The 22,554-nt window shown below is 41.0% G+C and overlaps 1 pseudogene; it reads left to right on the top strand.

Annotated features, from left to right (window-relative positions):
• The first annotated feature begins 8,257 nt into the window (after positions 1-8,257).
• Positions 8,258-11,432, top strand: LOC121841059 (annotated as a pseudogene).
• The last annotated feature ends 11,122 nt before the right edge of the window (positions 11,433-22,554 follow it).

Here is a 22,554-nt window from a genome sequence, read left to right as displayed (position 1 = left end):
TTATGTGTCCCAATGTATCTATCTCTCTCACTCACTCAATTCTTTCAACTAGGCTAAATACATTGCACCCCTCCCTCCTATATAAGGCTATGTATACACACACATACAGTACACACTGTTTATACATACATACATACATACATACATACATACATACATACATACATACATACATACATACATACATACATACATACATACATACATACATACATACATACATACATACATAGAAACATACATACAAACATACATACAAACATACATACAAACATACATACATACATACATACATACATACATACATACATACATACATACATACATACATACATACATACATACATACATACATACATACATACATACATACACATCAGCACTTACCAGATATTTAAAAGGTACCTATTCAAATTTCCTCACATCGGAGGCACTTTCGGTTTAAATGGGTTTAGCTGAAGATTTGGAGAGACATTTTTTTCCTGTAGTGTTAAATTACTAGATTGAAGTTGAATAATAAGCAATGAGTCAAACTGCACACCCTTCATCTGCGGAGCTGTAATTAACAGGAAAATGCAGGCGGTGAAAAAATGCAAATTATTCTGCACAAAGGCTTCTCACAAATTGGCGTCACCATTTCTCAAATTATATCATTACTATATTTTGAAAATGTTAATCTGTTGAGCGGATTTCGGGGGAGTTGGTAAATTAGTTCTATTTCCGAACTTTGCTTCTCTGCGAAGGCACAGGGTGACAAGCACCTCTGATTTGCTGATTACAATTAGAACTCCCCAGTTTGGGCTCCTTCAAGCATTGATAATTTTCGGCATATTAAGCACGTTTTAGCAAGGTGAAGTCAGTTTAATTGAAATGAAATTATTATTCTAATGGAAGTTTGGTTATTATTATTACGAGGCGAGTACTCATTTAAGATTCATTTTAATATATAAATGCGGTGAGTAAAAAGATTTTGAAGAGGCATTAGGGTGTCAGGATTGAATGAGGTAATTTGAAGGGAATTACTTTCTCTTCTATCAGAAATGAAGTGAATTAAAAGTCCAAATCAATCGCTTTCCTTCTCCATTCTACTTTGACAGCAGCACAATTACAGATAATTAGATGGAGGAAACTTTAATTGTGGGGATTAAGAGGAGAGAATTTTCCAGGATCAGAAAATTTAGAAGCAGTTTCTTGCTTAAAAAACGAATCAAAGGATTTGGTAGCTTAACATGGCAACCAATGCTTTCTACTGTTTAATTAGGTGCATCTAGTTCATCATCAAATTATCCACCAACAATTAATTTAGATTTAATTCTATAATTATCATCAAATCAGTGTGCAACTTAATTTAGATAGTTAAAAATGTACTTGCATGGGATTAATTGAGTAATTAAACTCCTCAACTGCTGCCTATTAATTTGCTAGCCTAATTAAAAATGAACTGATTTTCTGTAATGTTGGTAAAGTAGGCATCAGTGTTAGATGGCTGGTTTGATTAGTTTGTTTGTTTTTGTGGTGTTACATTTGAATACCTGATGTTAATAGGGTCAATAATGTCTACTTGCCCACACATGCTCATTTTTCTGTCAGGGGGAAAGTTTGGAGGTTGAAGGACTGATTTTGTATCTTCAGGTGCCGAACTCCCTGTCCACATCATTACCATTGCCCTGTCACCTGCAGTTACCAAGAGTGAACACAGGAAAACAAACCTCAGTGGAAGATCAGTGAACACAATAATGTTTTGTCCTCCACACTTCTATAGCCTAAAGATAGTGTGCTGCAACAACAGTAGACTTTACTTGAACACTCTGTCATATGGGCTAGGCTATAATGCTGTCATAAACAGTCAGTTGGCTAGGCTATAATACTAAACAGTCAGTTGGCTATGCTCAAAGCTATGCTCAGACAGTGTAAAATCTGTTTTCATAATAACCTGTCCTATCATGATATGCTATGACAGTGTTATAGCCCTTATTATGATGCTTTCACATAGTCTATCCTTATAAACAAAGGCCTACAGAGGCCTAGACAGACAGACAGACAGACAGACAGACAGACAGACAGACAGACAGACAGACAGACAGACAGACAGACAGACAGACAGACAGACAGACAGACAGACAGACAGACGCCTACACACACAGACACACACATTTGCTATGTGTGCGGTCACAGGCCATGCTTCATTCTTCACATTTCTAAACATCTGTGACCTAAGGAGTGATTTGATGTCATCTGGTTCAACACTTACAACATAGTATGAAGAGATTGTGAAGATGATGTGACATATACAAGGCTGTGAAGATGATGTGACATGTAGCCTACAACAAGTAGCATACAGTAGGTCTATAAACCCAGCAAAAAAAGAAACGTCCTCTCACTGTCAACTGCGTTTATTTTCAGCAAACTTAACATATGTAAATATTTGTATGAACATAACAAGATTCAACAACTGAGACATAAACTGAACAAGTTCCACAGACATGTGACTAACAGAGATGGAATAATGTGTTCCTGAACAAAGGGGAGAGTCAAAAGTAACAGTCCGTATCTGGTGTTCACCAGCTGCATTAAGTACTGCAGTGCATCATCTTCTCATGGACTGCACCAGATTTGCCAGTTCTTGCTGTGAGATGTTACCCCACTCTTCCACCAAGCCACCTGCACGTTCCCGGACATTTCTGGGAGGAATGGCCCTAGCTCTCACCCTCCGATCAAACAGGTCCCAGACTTGCTCAATGGGATTGAGATCCGGGCTCTTCGGTGGCCATGGCAGAACATTGACATTCCTGTCTTGCAGAAAATCACGCACAGAACGAGCAGTATGGCTGGTGGCATTGTCATGCTGGAGGGTCATGTCAGGATGAGCCTACAGGAAGGGTACAACATGAGGGAGGAGGATGTCTTCCCTGTAACGCACAGCATTGAGATTTCCTGCAATGACAACAAGCTCAGTCCGATGATGCTGTGACACACCGCTCCAGACCATGACGGACCCTCCACCTCCAAATCGATCCCGCTCGATCCCGAGTCCTGGACTCGGTGTAACGCTCATTCCTTCGACGAAAAACGTGAATCCGACCATCACCCCTGGTGAGACAAAACCGCGACTCGTCAGTGAAGAGCACTTTTTGCCAGCCCTGTCTGGTCCAGCGACGGTGGGTTTGTGCCCATATGCAACGTTGCTGCCGGTGATGTCTATTGAGGACCTGCCTTACAACAGGCCTACAAGCCCTCAGTCCAGCCTCTCTCAGCCTATTGCGGACAATCTGAGCACTGATGGAGGGATTGTGCGTTCCTGGTGTAACTCGGGCAGTTGTTGTTGCCATCCTGTACCTGTCCCGCAGGTGTGATGTTCGGATGTACCGATCCTGTGCAGGTGTTGTTACACGTGGTCTGCCACTGCGAGGATGATCAGCTGTCCATCCTATCTCCCTGTCTTAGGAATCTCACAGTACGGACATTGCAATTTATTGTCCTGGCCACATCTGCAGTCCTCATGCCTCCTTGTAGCATGCCTAAGGCACATTCATGCAGATGAGCAGGGACCCTGGGCATCTTTCTTTTGGTGTTTTTTCAGAGTCAGTAGAATGGCCTCTTTAGTGTCCTATGTTTTCATAACTGTGACCTTCATTTCCTACCGTCTGTAAACTGTTAGTGTCTTAACGACCGTTCCACAGGTGCATGTTCATGAATTGTTTATGGTTCATTGAACAAGCATGGTAAACAGTGTTTAAACCCTTTACATTGAAGATCTGTGAAGTTATTTGGATATTTACGAATTATCTTTGAAAGACAGTGTCACGTTCTGACCTTAGTTCCTTTGTTATGTCTTTGTTTTAGGGAGTGAGATGGGGTTGGTAGTCTATGTTCTTTTTTTCTATGTGTTTGGCCTGGTATGGTTCTCAATCAGAGGCAGGTGTCGTTCGTTGTCTCTGATTGAGAATCATACTTAGGTAGCCTGTTTTAGTGGTTTTCTGCACCTTACAGGACTGTTTCGTTTTTTTCCGTTTATTCACGTTGTTGTTTCGTATTCCATTATTAAAATCATGAATACGTACCACGCTGCACTTTGGTCCACACCTTCTTCCACCTACGAAACCCGTTACAGAAACACCCACCAACCAAGGACCAAGCAGCGTGGTATCGACCCGGAGCAGAGGGTTCTGGACACCTGGATATGGGAGGAGATTTTGAACGGAAAGGGACCCTGGGCACAGGCTGGGGAATATCGCCGCCCCAAGGCAGAGCTGGAGGCAGCGAAAGCTGAGCGGCGGCGATATGAGGAGGTAGCACGGCAGCGCGACAGGCACGAGAGGCAGCCCCTCAAATGTTTTTTTGGGGAGGCACACGGGGAGTGTGGTAGAGTCAGGTTGGAGACCTGAGCCTACTCCTCGTGCTTACCAGAAGAAGCGCAGTACTGGTCAGTACTGTGTCGCCAGTACGCGCTCATTGCCCGGTGGGCTATAGGCCAGCCCCCTGCAAGTGCCATGCAAGAGTGGGCATCCAGCAAGGGTGTGTTATGCCGGCCCAGCGTGTTTGGTCTCCAGTACGGCTCCTCGTGCTGTGTCTCCGAGGCGCTGGGAGGGAGGGTGCAGTGCATCCTATACGTGCGCTCCGCCCGTGCCGGGCGAATGTGGGTATTGAGCCTAAGGGAGAGGTGCGAGTGGTATGCACCAGGGCTCCAGTGCTCCCCCCACAGCCCGGTCCTTCCGGTGCCTCCTCCAAGCATCAGGCCTCCTGTAGGTCTCCCCAGCCTGGTGGGTCCTGTGGCAGCCCCACGCACCAGGCTGTCTCTCCGTCTCCTCCCTCCAGGTCCGCCCCGTCTGTCCTGAGCTGCCAGAGCCGCCCGTCTGTCCTGAGCTGCCGGAGCCGCCCGTCAGTCAGGAGCTGCCGGAGCCGCCCGTCAGTCAGGAGCTGCCGAGCCGCCCGTCAGTCAGGAGCTGACGGAGCCGCCCGTCAGTCAGGCGCTGACGGTATCGCCCTTCACTCCGGCAAGGGTCCCGAGTCCGAGGTCGGCGGCGAGTGTCGCCGCTCCCAAGGCGCCACTTGAGTGGACCAAGACTATGGTGGAGTGGGGTCCACGTCACGCGCCAGAGCCGCCACCGCGGACAGACGCCCACCCAGACCCTCCCCTATAGGTTCAGGTTTTGCGGCCGGAGTCCGCACCTTTGGGGAGTCCGCACCTATGTGTTTGGCCTAGTATGGTTCTCAATCAGAGGCAGGTGTCGTTTGTTGTCTCTGATTCAATCATCCTTAGGTAGCCTGTTTTCCCCATTTTGGTTGTGGGTGTTTAATTTTCTGTTTAGTGGTTTTCTGCACCATACAGGACTGTTTAGTTTTTTTCATTTATTCACGTTGTTGTTTCGTATTTCAGTGTTCCATTATTAAAATCATGAACATGTACCGCACTGCGCTTTGGTCCACACCTTCTTCCACCTACGAAACCCGTTACAGACAGGGACCTGAAAAATGGACGTTTGTTTTTTTTTGCTGATTTTAGATGGTAGGCTAAATAGGCCTATTTGTTTTCTCATCTGCTGCTTTGATGGTCTCCAGTAATTATGATTTGAGATCTTCAAATGTGTGATTTAAGCCAGTTTCTTTCAATGAATCTGAAATAAAAGACAGGCCTTTTGTGCCAATGGTTGACCTGCAGGTCAGGGATGGATGTGTAGGGAGCTACCTTTTCCATCCGCATGTGGGTTTATCCAAGAAAGTCACTATTTAAGATCAGGTGGTAAAGGCAACAATAAGGTAGACAAATATCACATGAACCAATGTATGTCTACTTGCCATATTGGCTAAGCTACCAGCTCTATAAAACACTATTAGAGAAAAAAGGGTTCCAAAAGGGTTCTTCAGCTGGCCTCGTAGGAGAACCCTTTTTGGTTCCATGTACCCTTTCAGTTCCAGGTAAAACCCTTTTGGGTTCCATGTAGAACCCTCTGTGGAAAGGGGTTCTACATGAAACCCATAAGGGTTATACCTGGAACCAAAAAGGGTTCTTCAAAGGGTTCTAATATGGAGAAAGCCTATGGGAACAGCCGAGGAACCATTTTAGGTTCTAGATAGCACTTTTTTTCTAAGAGTCTATTGTTCTGCAGTTTAGGGTGTTGACTCTGAGGCACTTTTCTATTATTTTACTGAACCTTTATGTCCTATCGACCAAGGCCAGTTAAATTGTTGATGAAACTCTTGAATTCAAATGAAAAGACAGGCCTGTAGCGGCATTGAATGCAAGCCTTGTTCGTCTTATTATCGGGTTAATTAAAGCTAGGATCTGACAATGTCACCCGGTTGTAGAAAAACGGATTTAAATGCAATGTCTCCCGGGACTGCGTGTCAAGGGCTGCTTTTCACTGAGTCCGTGCGCCTGGATGGGGTTACGATCAGAATTGACAAGAAGCAATTATTGAATTTTAGATGTTCAAAAAAATAAATGAATGGTTGGAATTATTCATAAAACATCTGTAAAACATGATAAACTTAGTTAAAAGGCATCTGAGCCAACTCTAACCACATCTTTGTAGGGGAGAGGGATAAAACGGCCAGATCCTGAGACATTTCTAAGGAGTTCATTAAAATGTACACATTGAAATGCAGAGGGGTGCTATATGGGCTTGAGGTCAAGTGACGAACGGATTATATACTTCCTCATAATAATATTAATTAAACAATTTGCATGCTAATAAGGTAACAATTTTCACGGTTACTGTTGAGAGATTCGGGTTATTACAACACGCCAATCCGGGTGCCAAGGGTCAGGGAGTGAGAGGGGAGCGAAATTTCAACTCAGATTAGCATTATGACAGCACCAGACATGGGATAAATAAAGTAGAATTAATTTTCTCTGTAGCCTAAAGAGCAGAGAGACAGAACTACTAGACCTACTTAGATAGGATTGATTGGCTTTATTCACAACACATTTCTTTACATTAGCGAGTGGGGAAACATGGACTAGTCCTATGAAGGTCTCCGGACAAATAGCATAATGTAACAAACATGAATGGTTCGGAGCTTCCCCACAGTAGACTATGGTCAGATAGTTTTGTTAACCTTTTACACAATCATAATGTCCTCCGTTTTCACTGGAGATTAGTCTATTTTGAACTTCGAGAATAAATAATAAAATAATAAACCTCTAGGCATATAAAGGTAAATATAATACAATTTTTGAATATTTATATATAGATAGATAGATAGATAGATAGATAGATAGATAGATAGATAGATAGATAGATAGATAGATAGATAGATAGATAGATAGATAGATAGATAGATAGATAGATAGATATTAGATGACACACTGATGCTGCACATCTAAGCTACAATGTTTTATTTGTTTGCCTCATAAAGACAGCATTTACCTTCCTACATGAGTTCAAAACTAGCCTACCAAAAAAAAATATATAACAATAACTACAAAACCGTATATACAAGAAGCTACTTTGTTAACCTGGGAAAAATTCTCACACGTTTCTAAATTAAGTCTCATTAATTACAGTATAAGTGCTGGGGAATAAGGGTTCACATTTCTTCCTAATATCGTTCCTCTTATTAGCAGAAGATTAATTAGTGTGTGTTGTAATTAATAACTTAACATCTGCCTTTTTTCAATCAGCCTATCGACAGCAGGCTGAGGAGTCGATCGCCCCTTTTATCAACATCCGTTATATTGCACGCGAATTATTGTAGTCTCGAATAAAAATTTGACAGCATTTGGATGATAAATGTCTTTGTGTAAAATGAGGGTATTTGTAACTCGGCATCGATTAATAGGAGAGAGTAAAAATTTAAAACGCCATAACATGTTGACCAAAAACTGTGACTAGCCTCTGTCATTTTAGATGTGGGAGCGAGCGTTCGAAATTAGTCCATCTCTTTCACCTTTTACTGGGCTTCAATCTGATCACTCTCTCTTGGTGGTCCCCCGTGTAGTTGTGATGTAGTTCTTATCAAAGCCCTCCTGTCTTGTTGTGACAGCTCTGATATTGTTTATTGAGGTGGATGTCAGGTTTAATTAGCAATCGATATGGAAAGCGTTTGCAGACCGCGCCTCTGACGTCATACTCGATTACCGTTTCTCATTGGTCTCAAATTCCCAAAGCCTAGGCTAATTATTGGAAGGTTCATGTTGATAAAGTACAGCTCATCCTTCCCTCCACATCATGTCCCCTCCTCGCTGGCCACTCGCACTGCATGCTTTTTAAATTCACACCACCAGCCTCCAGACGTCGTTTCCTTTTGCCTAGAGATGATGGACAGCAGGATACTGGATCCACCTCATGCCCAGTTCGGAGGCTCTCTCGGCGGATGGTGGGCTTTCCGGTACCATCTAAGCCACCATCATGTTTACGAATTAGCCGGTCATCAACTTCAATCTGCGGCCGCAGTTCCTTTTTCAATAGACGGATTACTTAATGGTTCCTGCACAGCTTCAGTGGTTAATCTGAACCCCTCTTGTCTGGCTGTGGTATGAATGGAGATAACCAGCAGTACAAGCTGACAGGTAAGCAAAACGAAATACAATACAAATCAAAAGGTTGGCTGTAGATCAAAGGACTAAACAAAGAACTGAAAGTGCCTGTATGTCCTGTATATCCTCTCCATAAAGCGTTAAAGAGGGAATCCAAATCCTAAGAAACAAAGAAGCAGTCTTCTGCTTTCAAATGAGGCTTTATGCAATTCATTTCAGTGGAGAGCAGCATACGAGCTCAGCTCCAAACGTGAAAACCCCTTGTGTTGTGACAGGGTGGGAAAAAAAATCACAATTTCTCGATTGTTAGTAGAATGCTTTTTTATGTGTTATTGTTATCATTATAGGATCAATATTGTGTGATTAATAGTCTATTATTACTGATATTTTCTTACCATCGAAAACGGACATAATAGCCCAATTTATTAGACGATATTTTATTAATTTCTTTATAAAGGACCACAGAAAGAACGTTATCCTTGCAAAAATTCATTCCGGCTACTTTTGCGACTCTTTTGTTTTGTATTCTCATGCTAGATTCTGTGTGACCCAGACAAGGATAGCCCTGGTTGTAAGAGACGACGTACTCGTACAAATTTCACTGGTTGGCAACTGGAAGAATTAGAAAAGGCTTTTAATGAGAGTCACTATCCCGACGTGTTCATGAGGAAGCACTGGCTCTGAGATTGACTTGATAGAATCGAGGGTACAGGTAAATATCAACCATATCCACTTTTTTTGGCATTCACTGTTGTTGGTTTGTTATGATGTGTAGCCTAATGGGATTCTTAAACACTGATAGGCTGTTTGAACAAGGAAAGTAGGCCTATTTATTCCCCATGTCTCTTACACAAATATATTACAATAGTCTCTTTTAGATATATAGTTGTCCTGTAATTCCTGTATCTTTGTTGTTTTGTACTGTGACCAAAAACTCCACAGGGAGTTTGTGTAATATAGGCACATAAAGGCCTATTATAGTATGTACAGTACGATGCCTCAATATATATATACATATACAGTACGATGCATCAATATATATATATAATATATATATACATACAGTACGATGCTTCAAACTGCAATGACAGCAAATCATTTTCACTATTTTAAAAGGAAAACATTATCAAACGTGAATATTTATTTAGATAACACATTATACGATATATTTATAGAGATACAGTCTTCGAAATCAAGGGTGATACGAGCAGCAAACCGAGTATAAAGAGGACCTCTGGTTCAAGGAGAAATACTTAAAATATGGCTAAGCCATGGAATGGTCAGTTCATTTGCTGTACTTGATTTAATATAAATTGTGTAGATTCAGTCGACAAGGCTATGTTACTTGCACTCAAACATACTCAAAATGAATACATCGACGTATGCACATTCAGTATTTTCACTTGTATTTTCCTATATAAACCGATAGAACACCCAAGTATACACATACATTTCTGAACTTGAATATTGATACATTTTCAAGCCGTACATTTTTATAAAGGACACCTTTTCCCACATCTATCCTCATCAGTCAAATGTCCATGCACGTGGACTTATTATTGTGATCATTTGCACTTCTGATGCCAAAAGCTCATATGTATATTGTGTTATGCACAGAGAAAATGCCAAAAATGGCAAAAGTGGCATGCCAAATATAGGACTAAACCAGCGTTTTATTTTTTGTCTTAGCAATACACAGCTGAAATAATCAACTAATCATCAAGCTTTGATAATTTGAATCAGCTGTGTGGTGTTAGGGAAACAAAACGTTGACCCCCTGAGGTCCTGAGGACCGAGTTTGGGAAATGCTGGTTTAGTCCTATATTTGGCATGTCACTTTAGCAAATTTTAGGCAGTTAGTGTTGGGGGAATTTTGAGTATTTGTAACCATATTAAACCATGTATTATTATGCATTTGATTGGGACACAATGGCCCATCATAAGCGAGATATATATTTTCATGGAGCATTTTCCAGATCAGACAGACAGCATTTAACTTTTAATTGAATAATGAAGAAGGCAGTAGCACACGGAATAATTATAGGTCGAATTGGAAAATAATTATGCTTATTTTTGTCATCGCATCTGATAATAAATAATTGTAGACCTACAAGCATGGGGCATTGCTCTTTGGTACAAAACATTATTCCAATGGTTCACACACATATTAGCCTAAATTATTATTAGCCCTATGTATTTTTTTAAGAGAGTGGACATCTTCTTTTTGAACATGCGTAACATGATTTGTTTCTCTAATATGCAGGTATGGTTCCAAAATCGTAGAGCTAAGTGGAGGAAAAAAGAAAACACAAAGAAGGGTCCAGGGCGACCAGCTCACAACTCCCACCCAACAACATGCAGTGGAGAGCCCATGGACGCGGAGGAGATCGCCAGGCGAGAACTGGAGAGGATGGAGAAGAAGAAGAGGAAGCAGGAGCGAAGACTGTTGAGGTCCCAGAATAAACTTTTGTCAGGGGACCTATTTCACACCCCGGGATCTGACAGTGACAGCGGAGTGTCACAAGTGACAGACAGTGAACAAAATCCACATTGTGACTCTGTAGGCCGAAACCAAACCCAATCGAGCTGTGACCAAACACCACAAACTCTCCAGAACCAAAGACACTTGAACCAAGATGCTGGTGGATCCGAGCTGGACTCGTCCGACAGCAGTCAACAGTCAAGCATGTGCGCCAACAGCAGAGCCTCCACCCTTCAGAAGCTGAACCCATTCAGCGTAGAAAGCCTTCTATCCGACTCCAGACCAAGGCGCAAACCGAACATAGATGGATTTTCTGCCTTACCTTCTTCGCGGCCTTTGATAGGGAAAGGACATTTCTTACTCTATCCTATCACCCAGCCGCTTGGATTCCTTGTTCATCAGACTGCTTTGAAGACAACACCACCAGACTCAGATACTGACAACTCCACACAAAGAACCCCTAGTGAATGACAGCAGCTTATCTGCCAATACTGGACATAAAAAACCACAAGGAGTCCAACAATCTCAACGACGCAACAGCAATCAAAGTGCAGGTCAACTTTACCGCGAAAAATACTAGTTCCCCACAGAACAGCCCAGGCCTTGTTACCTTTTCCAGTAGCAACTGTAGTCAGCCTTCAGCCAGTTGTAGTGCAACATATTTCCAAGATGATGATGATTCAAAGTATCTGCCATTAGACAAAAAAAGAGCAGTCTGTAAAAGACTACCCAGAGAGTTCCGAGTCTGTGACAACCAACTGTCCACCAGAGACAAAGACAGAGACTCAAGATGTCGGTATGGAATAATAGACCTATAGGTGAGAAAAAATATTGATAGCGTCAACAACACCTTTCATTTGCCCAAAGCTCAATCACGTCTTAGAATATAAACTTTCATTTCAAAGATGACATATATAGCCTATTTTCTGATGATGATGGGTTATAACCGTGTGTGTGTTTGCTGCGTGCGTGCGTGCGTGTATATGTGCACGTGTGTGTGTGGTGGTGGTGGTAGTAGTACTAGCCCCCCCCGCCCCCCCTGTGTAACGAACTGTAAAAATACATAAAACCACAAAAATCCTCAAAGGCTGTAAAAAAGTATTATAATATTTATATATGTAAGGTTTTCATAAATAAATCGATTGTATACAATGCATCCAAACCGTGTGAGACCTTAAATAGCCCGTATAGTGGGTATAGGTAGCGCTTTCTGCTAAAATCTGACGTTGTATTTTGTGTATTGCTTTAACAAATGTATTCATCTATAAGCCTCACTGAAATGAGGTTACGAGCCGGAGGCGAAAGGACCCGCTCGACTCCTGCAGAGTTTTGATATGAAAGTCATTATTTTCCCGGTGGCTACTGCAGGGATTCAGTTTATTTTAGCCCAAAGGGTTATTATACATTACCGATTTCTAGTGATATGAAATCACATAAATCCTTGCTAAGAATAATAGAATTACATGAAAGGCTGGGGTGTCAAATTGAAATACGAAAATAATAGCCCCGGCAGCTGGGAGTGTGTTTGTGTGCATATTGGATAGGAGATGGGAATCCTCGTGGGGCGGAATTTTCATGAGCTTTTCACTTTGTCAGGGCCCTTGTAGCCGGCTATATTAAGTAGGGATGTTCGGATGATATCCTCTTATTGTCTGTCGCTTACATTGATGTTTCTGTGTTATCAGCCTATTGATCACTGCGTCGGCTGGCTAGGCGGCGAAGCAAAACAAACATATTTACAATAGCAGAACACATTTGTTCTAATAGGGTTATGGGTCCTGCATGCTGTGCAGGCTCGGGGACATCTGCGCCATGGCAATATTAGCCATGTTGACCAGATCTAAAGTCTAGGTAAGAAAGGAAAGACCATTCACATCTCAAACAGCTTGTTTTACAAGATAGGGCCTTATAGGTATAACGCACGAAAATGCCCTCAATAAATACGAACATCTAAACTAAAAATGGAAAACATCCATTCCAGTGTGTCCTTAAATACCCAGAGTTCCTGCTACTCTTTTAGGGTCTTGATTTGCAAATAAAATGAAAATAATCAGAGGTGCAGCTTTACATCTGGAGCCGGCGCAAATGAATTTCTGAGCTCAGTCCCTTTCATAATATTTACATAATTTTCACCCGATGACTGCTGTTTGCTCAGAGGAAGCAATGACTTATTGGGTGTGGGTGAAGGGGGGCTCTTGGTATAAGAGACAGGCAAAAGTGTATAGGGAAAGGGAAAATGTAATCTCAACAGAGAATATATAGGCCTATGGCAGACAGAAAGTCAATAAGCTAATGAATAACTTATTATTTGATGAAAACAGATCCAAATACAATGGCCCTTGGAAGTCCTCAACCCAACAAGGATAATACTTGTAACTTTTATTAAATATATATTCCTATACCCGACATAATATTTAAAAACATTATCTTCTTATTCAGCCAGCCACAGCCAGCCCAGCTCCCCCCAATTATTGAGCTTTATTTCTGTCAATAGGTTGCCATTTAGGATAGGCCATTTGGAAATTAGAGTTGTCTGGATGTGTCCTTCAATACATATATATATATTTTTGTGTGTGTGTCTTATTTGAGCGTATGTTGTATGGTAGGGGGTATGTTTAATTCATTAGCATACCGAACAGGAGTATCGTGGCTGCACACTGGTGGCCTTAAGGTGAAATTAGCGATTTGCTTAAGTAGTTGCTTTTTTGCCTGGAGAGCTGCACGCTGTATGATTCCTAAGACAAACTATCAATCGATATGGCCCAGGCAGCCTCCAGGAAATGTGTCCTCCATGAATCATACTTTATGAATTCAATTTCTACCCGGAGAAATTTTCAATTTGAACGCCGGATCATTATGGGAGAGTGTAAATGTTTTTGCTCTATTATGCATCGGACGCCATCATTTTTCTTTCTAATTACGGAGGTGTCAGGTCGGGCTGTCATGCAGGCGCTGATTTTCAATTTAACTGATCATCGTGCATTCATTTCCCATTTGATAAATCTGCTATCTCGACGCCTCTCCATGCCTGGAATGCTAAAAGAGAGACACACAGACTGGCAAAAGTAATAGAGGCGTATATGCAGCAATAAGTGCAGATCAGGCAGCTAATTTAGCACCTCCTGATATTTCATTTCCATTTTCATTTTCAACTCTCAAAGGAGGGAAAAGCAGCCCAAAAGGCAGAACTCGTTCGCATTCAGCATCAGAGAGTGGGAAAAAGACTACGAAAAAGCTTGTTTTCAACGACACATCCAAGTGGGATATCAAGCTTAATTAATGCTAATTGAGTTTCTCAATACGTGTTATTTTTATTTAATAGAAACAAATTTGCGCAATTAATTATGAGCGTGATATCAAGAACCTCATTTGCAACATTCTCTTTTCCCTCCCTCGCAGCTGAGTAAATTAACTTATTTTGTCATTTGCCATTTTTGTACCGATTAAGGGGAGTGAACCAGGAATTATGCCATTGACATTATTTAAGAATGAAAGACGCACACTTTTAAAAATATTTTTACAACATGCAATGTTCATAGCACACACCAATGCCGAACTATACAACATAATTATACAGATATGCCTACGAATGTATTACTCATCCACTTACGTAGTTTTTCTTCAGCATTGCATGGGCCTATTGGTGTTAGAAATGAATGAGTGTAACATCAATTTCTAGTCATGAACCAATTCATTAATTGTTGTCTCATCATTTAATTTGTTACAGTCTTAATTATTTGAAGCTGGCTAGTACAATACTATTATAGAAATGAACACAAAGAAAATTGTGTTTAGTGACCTGCTAATTCATTGGTTTTGTAGATTATAGGAATGTTATTAAGCACTTTTCCTTGCTACATTTTCCAAGATCATGTTTCCTAACAAGCCTTTAGGATATTTTTGAAGATTCTTTGAGTTTCTAAGTGGTTTTTCACGTATTATTGACAGAGGTTTTCTACAAACTTGTCACTAATAGTATCTGCTTAGCAGGGCTTTGTTTCAGTAGCTCGAAATGAGCATGAATGTAGAAGGACTGTGCCAAATCAATTCAAGATTGGAATGATCAGTCATACACGACAGACATCAAATGACAGATTTGTTTAGCTATTCGATGTGGATCTATAGCTAGTCCTACAACATAGCTTAGTATATGCGTATATGACTTGCAGATGTGAGCCTATATCTTATATCATAACCAAACAAAGCAAATGTACACCAATAATTTTAGGCTACAACAACCCATAGACAAAACATGGCAAATTATTCAATTTCCACGTGACTCAAAAATCAATTTAGGCATTGACCGTAAAACAATGCACATGCCTATGATAATCCTATCCCACGTTTGCTTGGACGAGATAAGGCGAGGATTAAGTCTGTCGGTCCATTAATAAGCATGCGATGTAATAAAATCCTAAAAAAGCATGGCGGAGTTGCTCCAGCATAGGAGCCAAATGTCAAGTAGCATTTTAAGCGATTGTGTTAAAGATCCAAGTGCCAGTGTTTCTCTTTGGGTATCACTGGGACAGAAGGAAGTCCCCTTCATTCTCTCACTGAATTAGCTAAACAACGTTGGTAGCCTAAACTAAAATGACATCAATTTGACATAAAGTCATTGGATACATTGATGAGATTAGTCGATCATAGTCGATCATGAACAATGCACTACTAGCCCATAGCACAAACTGCACCATGTCTTATAGAGCATCCAGTACAATCAAAGCGTGACAAGCGAGAAGCCAGCAGTCTTTTTTTGTAGCTATTGGCCAAGATAAAAACATAGGCCACTATAGGTAGAACGTTGGCTATACACTCTTAGAAAAAAGAGTTCCAAAATGGTTCTTTGGCTGTCCCCATTGGAGAACCCTTTTTGGTTCAGGTAAGAACACTTAGGTTACACGTAGAACCGTTGTGGAAAGGGTTTTGGGTTCCATGTTAGAACCCTTTGTGGAAAAGGTTTTACATGGAACCCAAAAGTCTCCTGGAACCAAAAACTTAAAAGGTTCTCCCTATATGGGGACGGCTTGAAGAACCATTTAGGTTCTGGATGCACTTTTTTTTATAAAGTGTAGAGATGTGTGAAAATGGAAATATTCTATTGAAATGTTAATGTCTGTTGTGTAATAGGCCCACCCATCTGAGAGACCTTCTATAACATTTAATTATCTCATCATCTCAACTGTCGCCTGTCGGCTTTATCTGCAAATTCAGCTTGGAAAGTACAGGCAGTGGGGGACTGAATTATACTCTATCCATCTGTCATATCAACCAACTACATCAAACCATGTGGGAAACAATACAGGCAACCACCTAGGAGTATTCCGTTTTTGTAAAAGGTTTGAGTTATAGGCCCCAGCGCCAATCTGCTTTCAGCTACATTCAATATGCCCCAAATGCTTCCTCTATAACAAACGCATCTTGTCATATCCGGATGTAGACATTCTGGTTTACATTTGGCGTTTACCATCCATTATTTTGACCTGGAATAAATCAACATCATAAACATGACCCAGAAATTAACACCAACTCCCTTGGTCATTGTGGTTATTAAATATCTAACAGCCTGTGACTGCAACCCTGCTCTTCTCTGCTAATTATCACCTTGTGAAAAGTGTTTCATTAGCTTTTTTTTCATTTAATGAACCAACCACGGAATTCCAGCCAAATAACTAATAAGGGGTCTTCCTCAAAGTCATGAGTAATGACATTTAACATAGGCCCATGTATTATAGATAGACCTATAGCTTATTCAGCTTATCTAGCCACTCTCAGCTCATGTGTGATATGGAGGGATGTACTTCCTCAGTGGACCCATATGTCAACACCCACAGATGTGGTGCTTTAAAAAGATCACTCAATCTGTTTCCAAATCCATTCAGCCAACAACAAAAAAAGTCAACCTACATGGAATCGACAAGGTGTTGCCACACAAGGTCTTATTTGCTTTACTTGACTCTTTTTGCACCCAGAAATGATATCATGGGTTACATGTAATGAATGGAACGTGCATTTGATTGTATGGCGTTACATGACCAACACCATCCAGCACACATATGCACGATCCACCTGGGTGATACCTACTGTATATAGAAAGCATTTTATGTTTTGAAGCTAGGTTATATTCAGACAGCTTACAGGGCTTTCGCTCCCCACCATCACATGTTTTTTTTTACCTGTGTTGATATGCCACAATGAAGACTAACCACTTTGTGGGGGTTTCTAGAGAACGGTGTAAACAGGCATTTTCCTCTCCCGACTTCCCAGGGAACCTGCGACCCAGAGGTTAATGAAGCGTGAAGTGTGAAAACTTCCCGAGATGGGATGAGTTAAACAGTGTCCTCAGATGTTAAGGCAACACTGTCCAAATCTATTTGTGGATGTCAGCTCTTTTCATATGCCTCAAATCAGTCTTTTTCAGAAGGTGAACAAGCCCCATCTATAGATCTTGGCACTTTTCAATCTAGAGGGCTCTTATCTTTTAGTATACTATCGCAAAGTAAAGTAATATATGTGTGTTGTCATTGAATACCCTATGAGAGATTGAATTGAAAGTTCATTAGTTAATTAAATACAGTCAGAGGGCGAAAGCGAAATGGGTAAATGTTGTGGTTTATTATAGGACTTCAACTCCATGATCATTTCAACATCTCTGTTTGAATGTACGTTTGACATCTAACATTGCATACTGATCATCTCAGAAACTGTATTGTAATCAATAGGATGTAACACTAACAAAGTTCACTATTATGAGCTTGATCTCCATATGCTTTGTTGATGATCACCGTACTTCAATAGAGGAATACACTGAGATATAATTTCCAATGACTGAACTACACTGTAATAAAACAATTCTGGGCGCTCTTAAAAATGGAGCTTAATCTCCTGTGGCATCTTGGATCTGTCACTACAAGTCAAATATCCAGATAATAGTAGAAGTGTGGGGGGAGCTTTTCAGTTTCAGTTCTGGACCTTAGCTGCCCTTTGGAGTGTGCCTTCAGTTTGCACCTTTTGGAGGTGTGCCTTCCAGTTGCACAGTGGTCATTAAAGTAGACTGCCGTTCTGCTGGAGGTTGATCTCCGTTTAATGATTTACGATGGAGTGGACTGTTTTCATTGATTTGGGTCAAGCCAAACATGGCAAGGACATGAGAGAAATTGCCATAGGGTGTAGTTAACCCAAGGATAATTAGTTATTATTTCAGCCCTTAAAAACTGCATTAACCTTTTCCATTTCATACAGGGGATTGGTTCTGATCACACTGCCAGGCTTGTTCCTTCCTTATCCCATCAAAAGTTAGCTATAAAAACCATTACTCAGAACACACCTCAACAGAGAGGGTGTCTCCTTGAGTAGTCCCATCAAAGCATCTTCTCAGCTTTTTGCTAACTATCCTTTTAGAAATGTCCCCAAAAAGGCACAGTTTTTAACTACATAAGTCAGCTCCAGCAAATGAAAGAGGTGTCAGAGGTTGGTTTAAAAAAAAAAAACTTTACCAAGTTACCATGCAGCCTGTAACAATTACTCCCCAGTGTTGTTTATCAAAGTTACTCATCCTCATGGTCTCGATACATAATTACTTTTAAATAACATCCCTCACAATCCGAACTAAACAGTGCATGGGCTGGTGTTAGTGATCTTATTTCAGCCTGCAGCGGAAGTGTTCTTTAGCTAATAGGCATTTTCTGGTTGCAATTAAAATGGTTGGCGTGAAGGTCTTGACATGTCCTCCAATAGGCTAGTCACCAGCCCCCAGCTCTCTCCTTCCTTTCATCATTAAAGTGGTATTGCAAATGCTCTTTACACATCAAGGCCAAGACCTCGGATTTGACTACTACATGCACATTATTTAATCCTTGGACTCCCTGGTAGTACTGACACGTACAATTCTGTCATTAATGCGGCTGGAAGCTCAGGGATGGGCCAGACACAGGGGAGTTTCTTAGGTCCAGTATTTTTAATGGGCAGGGAAATAAGGTCTAACTGGGCCTGAAAATGTCACTATCAAAGTGTCCTGTAGACTGTAGAGGAGGGCATGTTATGCCTCTGTCGCAGTATCCGATCGATCACATTAGAGCAGGAAGTGGGGAGATCTGACAGGCCAAAAATACTGATACTGACACACTCTGGAGCTTCAGGCACACTTCTTGAAATAAAAAAGAAAGCCTCATACCAGCCCTGTAAGTGGGTGTGATTAGGCATAAGGATCCCATTGTGCAAAGGCTGGAAGAAAATTAAAAGTGATAGTGGGACAGAATCATGCTGTTTTCCTCTCAGACGTGTGACCATATCCATCAGCAGCCACCGAGATGTCTAAGGATCGGCTTCCCTACCGAACACCTTATCGCGGCTAGAGGAAGAACCTGAAGGAACCTTTTAAGACATAACATTCATTTCAGCGCTATCGATAAGCAGGCCAGCCTTTCAAAATAACCGATTATGGCACAGGAGAAATAATTAAAGCACCACCTACAGCTTTTTAAGCCTAATAAATGGGGAGTTGGAGGACATACATTTACTGAACAAATTGAGGTTCTCTCCAGCAGGCAGGCTCCCAAATAGGAATTCAATTAAAAGTAATATATGTAAAGTAGATATCAGTAGGAATTTTAATGCACACTGGTATGCAACTGTGAAGCACAAACCACACATATTACTTTAACCCGAGATGCCATATGGAAATTCAAATGGAGGTAGTGTTGAACATTCAAGCATTTACAATAGATTTGCACAGAGACATTCCAATCACTTGGGTTATGACAATGTCCACTGAAATTGGCAAAACAAAGCCCACTAAAATCTAATAATCACATTTGGTATGAAACTCAATCTTAATGGCATACTCATGAATAAATGAGCAAGACAGCATAGGGGGCAAGACTGTATAGAAGCCACTGCGTTAGGGCTTCTCACATTTCTCTCAGTGCTACGCCATACGCCATGGTTAGTTTTGGCTGTGCAAGGCTGCAGTTTGACTCACTAATCCAATGTGTTTGCCAGCTTTGGGCCACCCTCTGTCAGGAGGTACTGTAATCCTTAGTAATACTGGCGGAGCGCGCACAGAGCAGGATGGCTTCTGATCAGGAAATATTGACTGTAATAATTTGTTGCTCGTTCCCAGAAGGTGCACCAGCCATGTTTAATCAACAAACAAAACACCCAATCTAACCCTAACTGGGTTGCCACTCTTTGTGGATCCAGTAGAACAAGTGGCTGCATGACAACATTTACCCCTCGTTAATTGATAGTTTATGGAGATCCTTATTGAATACTTGTATGGTGGAGTGAAATAAAGACTTTGCTTCTCAGTACTAGCCCATGACTAGGCCATAATGTTACTGAATTGAAGGGAGTTCAGGTGAATGGGCCAAGCAATTGGTCTTGTGGTCCTGCTCTTTAATGGTGCCTATGTGCTGCTTCTCTTCTGGTCAGGTTTAGGAACCTATTACACTGTAAAATCTTCCCCTGTAAATTTACAGAACTACACTGGCACACCAGTGGCCAGTTTAATACTGCAATTTTGAGATGCAGAGATGCTGTAATATGTTTTACAGTACTATTTTCCTTACTGTACAGACATATTACACCATCCTTGCTGTACATTTACAGGGATGCTGTAATGTTTTACAGTAAGGAAAATAGTACTGTAAAGCAAAACTACAGTATTAAGCTGACAACTCTGGTACCAGGATAATGCTGTAAATGTACAGTGAAATTCTACCTCAAATCTAAATGTAAGAAAAACAATACATTTGTACATAAAATAAATGAATTCAAATAGGTAACGAAATTAAAAACGAATTAACAACAGAATTGACAATAGAAGTAACAAGAAGTTACCACACATGTAACCAAATAAGAGAATCATTACAACACTAATGTAAAACTGCCTGTGCATTGGGGGCTGTGGGGGGAGAGAGACAAAGAGAGAGAGGAGACAGAGTTCAAATTGGGATTGGGTACAGTCCTAGATCTTCAGATTCAGAGCTCCTAGCTCCAACAAACAGGACTAAGTGAAATAAAACAATGAAAATGGTAATAAGAAAAATAGAAATAGTACTATGTACACTACCGTTCAAAAGTTTGGGGTCACCTAGAAATGTCCTTGTTTTGAAAGAAAATATAAAAAATGGTCCATTAAAATAACATCAAATTGATCAGAAATACAGTGTAGACATTGTTAATTGATAAATGATCAGCCTTCATTTCTCAGAACAAGAATAGACCGACTAGTTTCAGAAGAAAGGTCTTTGTTTCTGGCCATTTTGAGCCATCAAACCCACAAATGCTGATGCTCCAGATACTTAAGTAGTCTTAAGAAGGCCAGTTTTATTGCTTCTTTGATCAGAACAAGTTTTCAGCTGTGCTAACATAATCGCTAAAGGGTATTCTAATGATCAATTAGCCTTTTGAAATGATAAACTTGGATTAGCTAACACAACGTGCCATTGGATCACAGGAGTGATGGCTGCTGATAATGGACCTCTGTATGTAGAATAGCCATTTACAACATTAACAATGTCTTCACTGTATTTCTGATCAATTTGATGTTATTTTAATGGACAAAAATGTGCTTTTCTTTCAAAAACAAGGACATTTCTAGGTGACCCCAAACTTTTGAGCGGTAGTGTACATAGTAACAACAGTAGCAGTGATCAATAAATACATGTCCATTGGGGTGGACATTGACCATAGGTGGACCAACAGTCAGACTAAATTACCATTGAGAAGTGTGGAGACAAAGTGAAATAAAACAATACAAATAATAATAAAACAACAAAGAATCATGTGTACATTATTAGCAACTGCTGCAGTGATGAATGTCATTGGGGTGGGGGCAGAGTAAACGTCTTTTTTGGGGGGCGTATCACCCTCTGAAGTGCCTTTCGGTCCGCGGCGGTGGTGTTGCCATACCAGTCTGTGATGCAGCCCAATCTATGATCAGGGGCAACTCTGTTTGGGGTAAGGGGGTTCAGAGGAGGTGAAACACAACTGGACAGTTTGGGCAGGAGAGCATCCAGGACAGAGAAGTCAGTGCAGCATCAGGTGTTCCTCATGGGGTTCCGTAACAAACCTTTGTCAGCTCTTCTCGCCCCTAGGACAAGCATAGAACAAGAAAGAATAGAATGAGACAGAGAGCACCAGGGCCGTTACTCTGTGGTAACAAGACAGGGAACAAAGGACATACCAAGTTGGTGTCGTGTGTATGTGTTCTTGCCTCACTAGAGGTCTTCATTCAAACTCAGTTTGCTCTTGGAAGAATGGGGCAAGGTAGGGATTGAGAACAAACAGCTGGCTTCCTCTGGGCCACCCTGTCATACACGTTGTTCCATCTTTCAGGATTCATCATCTTGGGTTGAATCGAACCTACAGCATATATCAGAATAGTTTATGAAATCAATTGAGGTATTGAACAAATACAAATAAGACAGCTATATACACCTACCCTCAAACCATGGCAAACAATACAACATTGCTATAGCCTACACAATATCACAGATTATTTTACCAGATATACAACATTTTCCTTTCTAGCTGTGCCACCAAATGTTTGCGAACCACTGGTAAAAGTGAACAGGTTTAGCTAATGCTGTAA

Source organism: Oncorhynchus tshawytscha, linkage group LG27, assembly GCF_018296145.1.
Source record: "Oncorhynchus tshawytscha isolate Ot180627B linkage group LG27, Otsh_v2.0, whole genome shotgun sequence".
NCBI lineage: Eukaryota > Metazoa > Chordata > Actinopteri > Salmoniformes > Salmonidae > Oncorhynchus > Oncorhynchus tshawytscha.
This window is presented reverse-complemented; position numbering and strand designations above follow the sequence as displayed.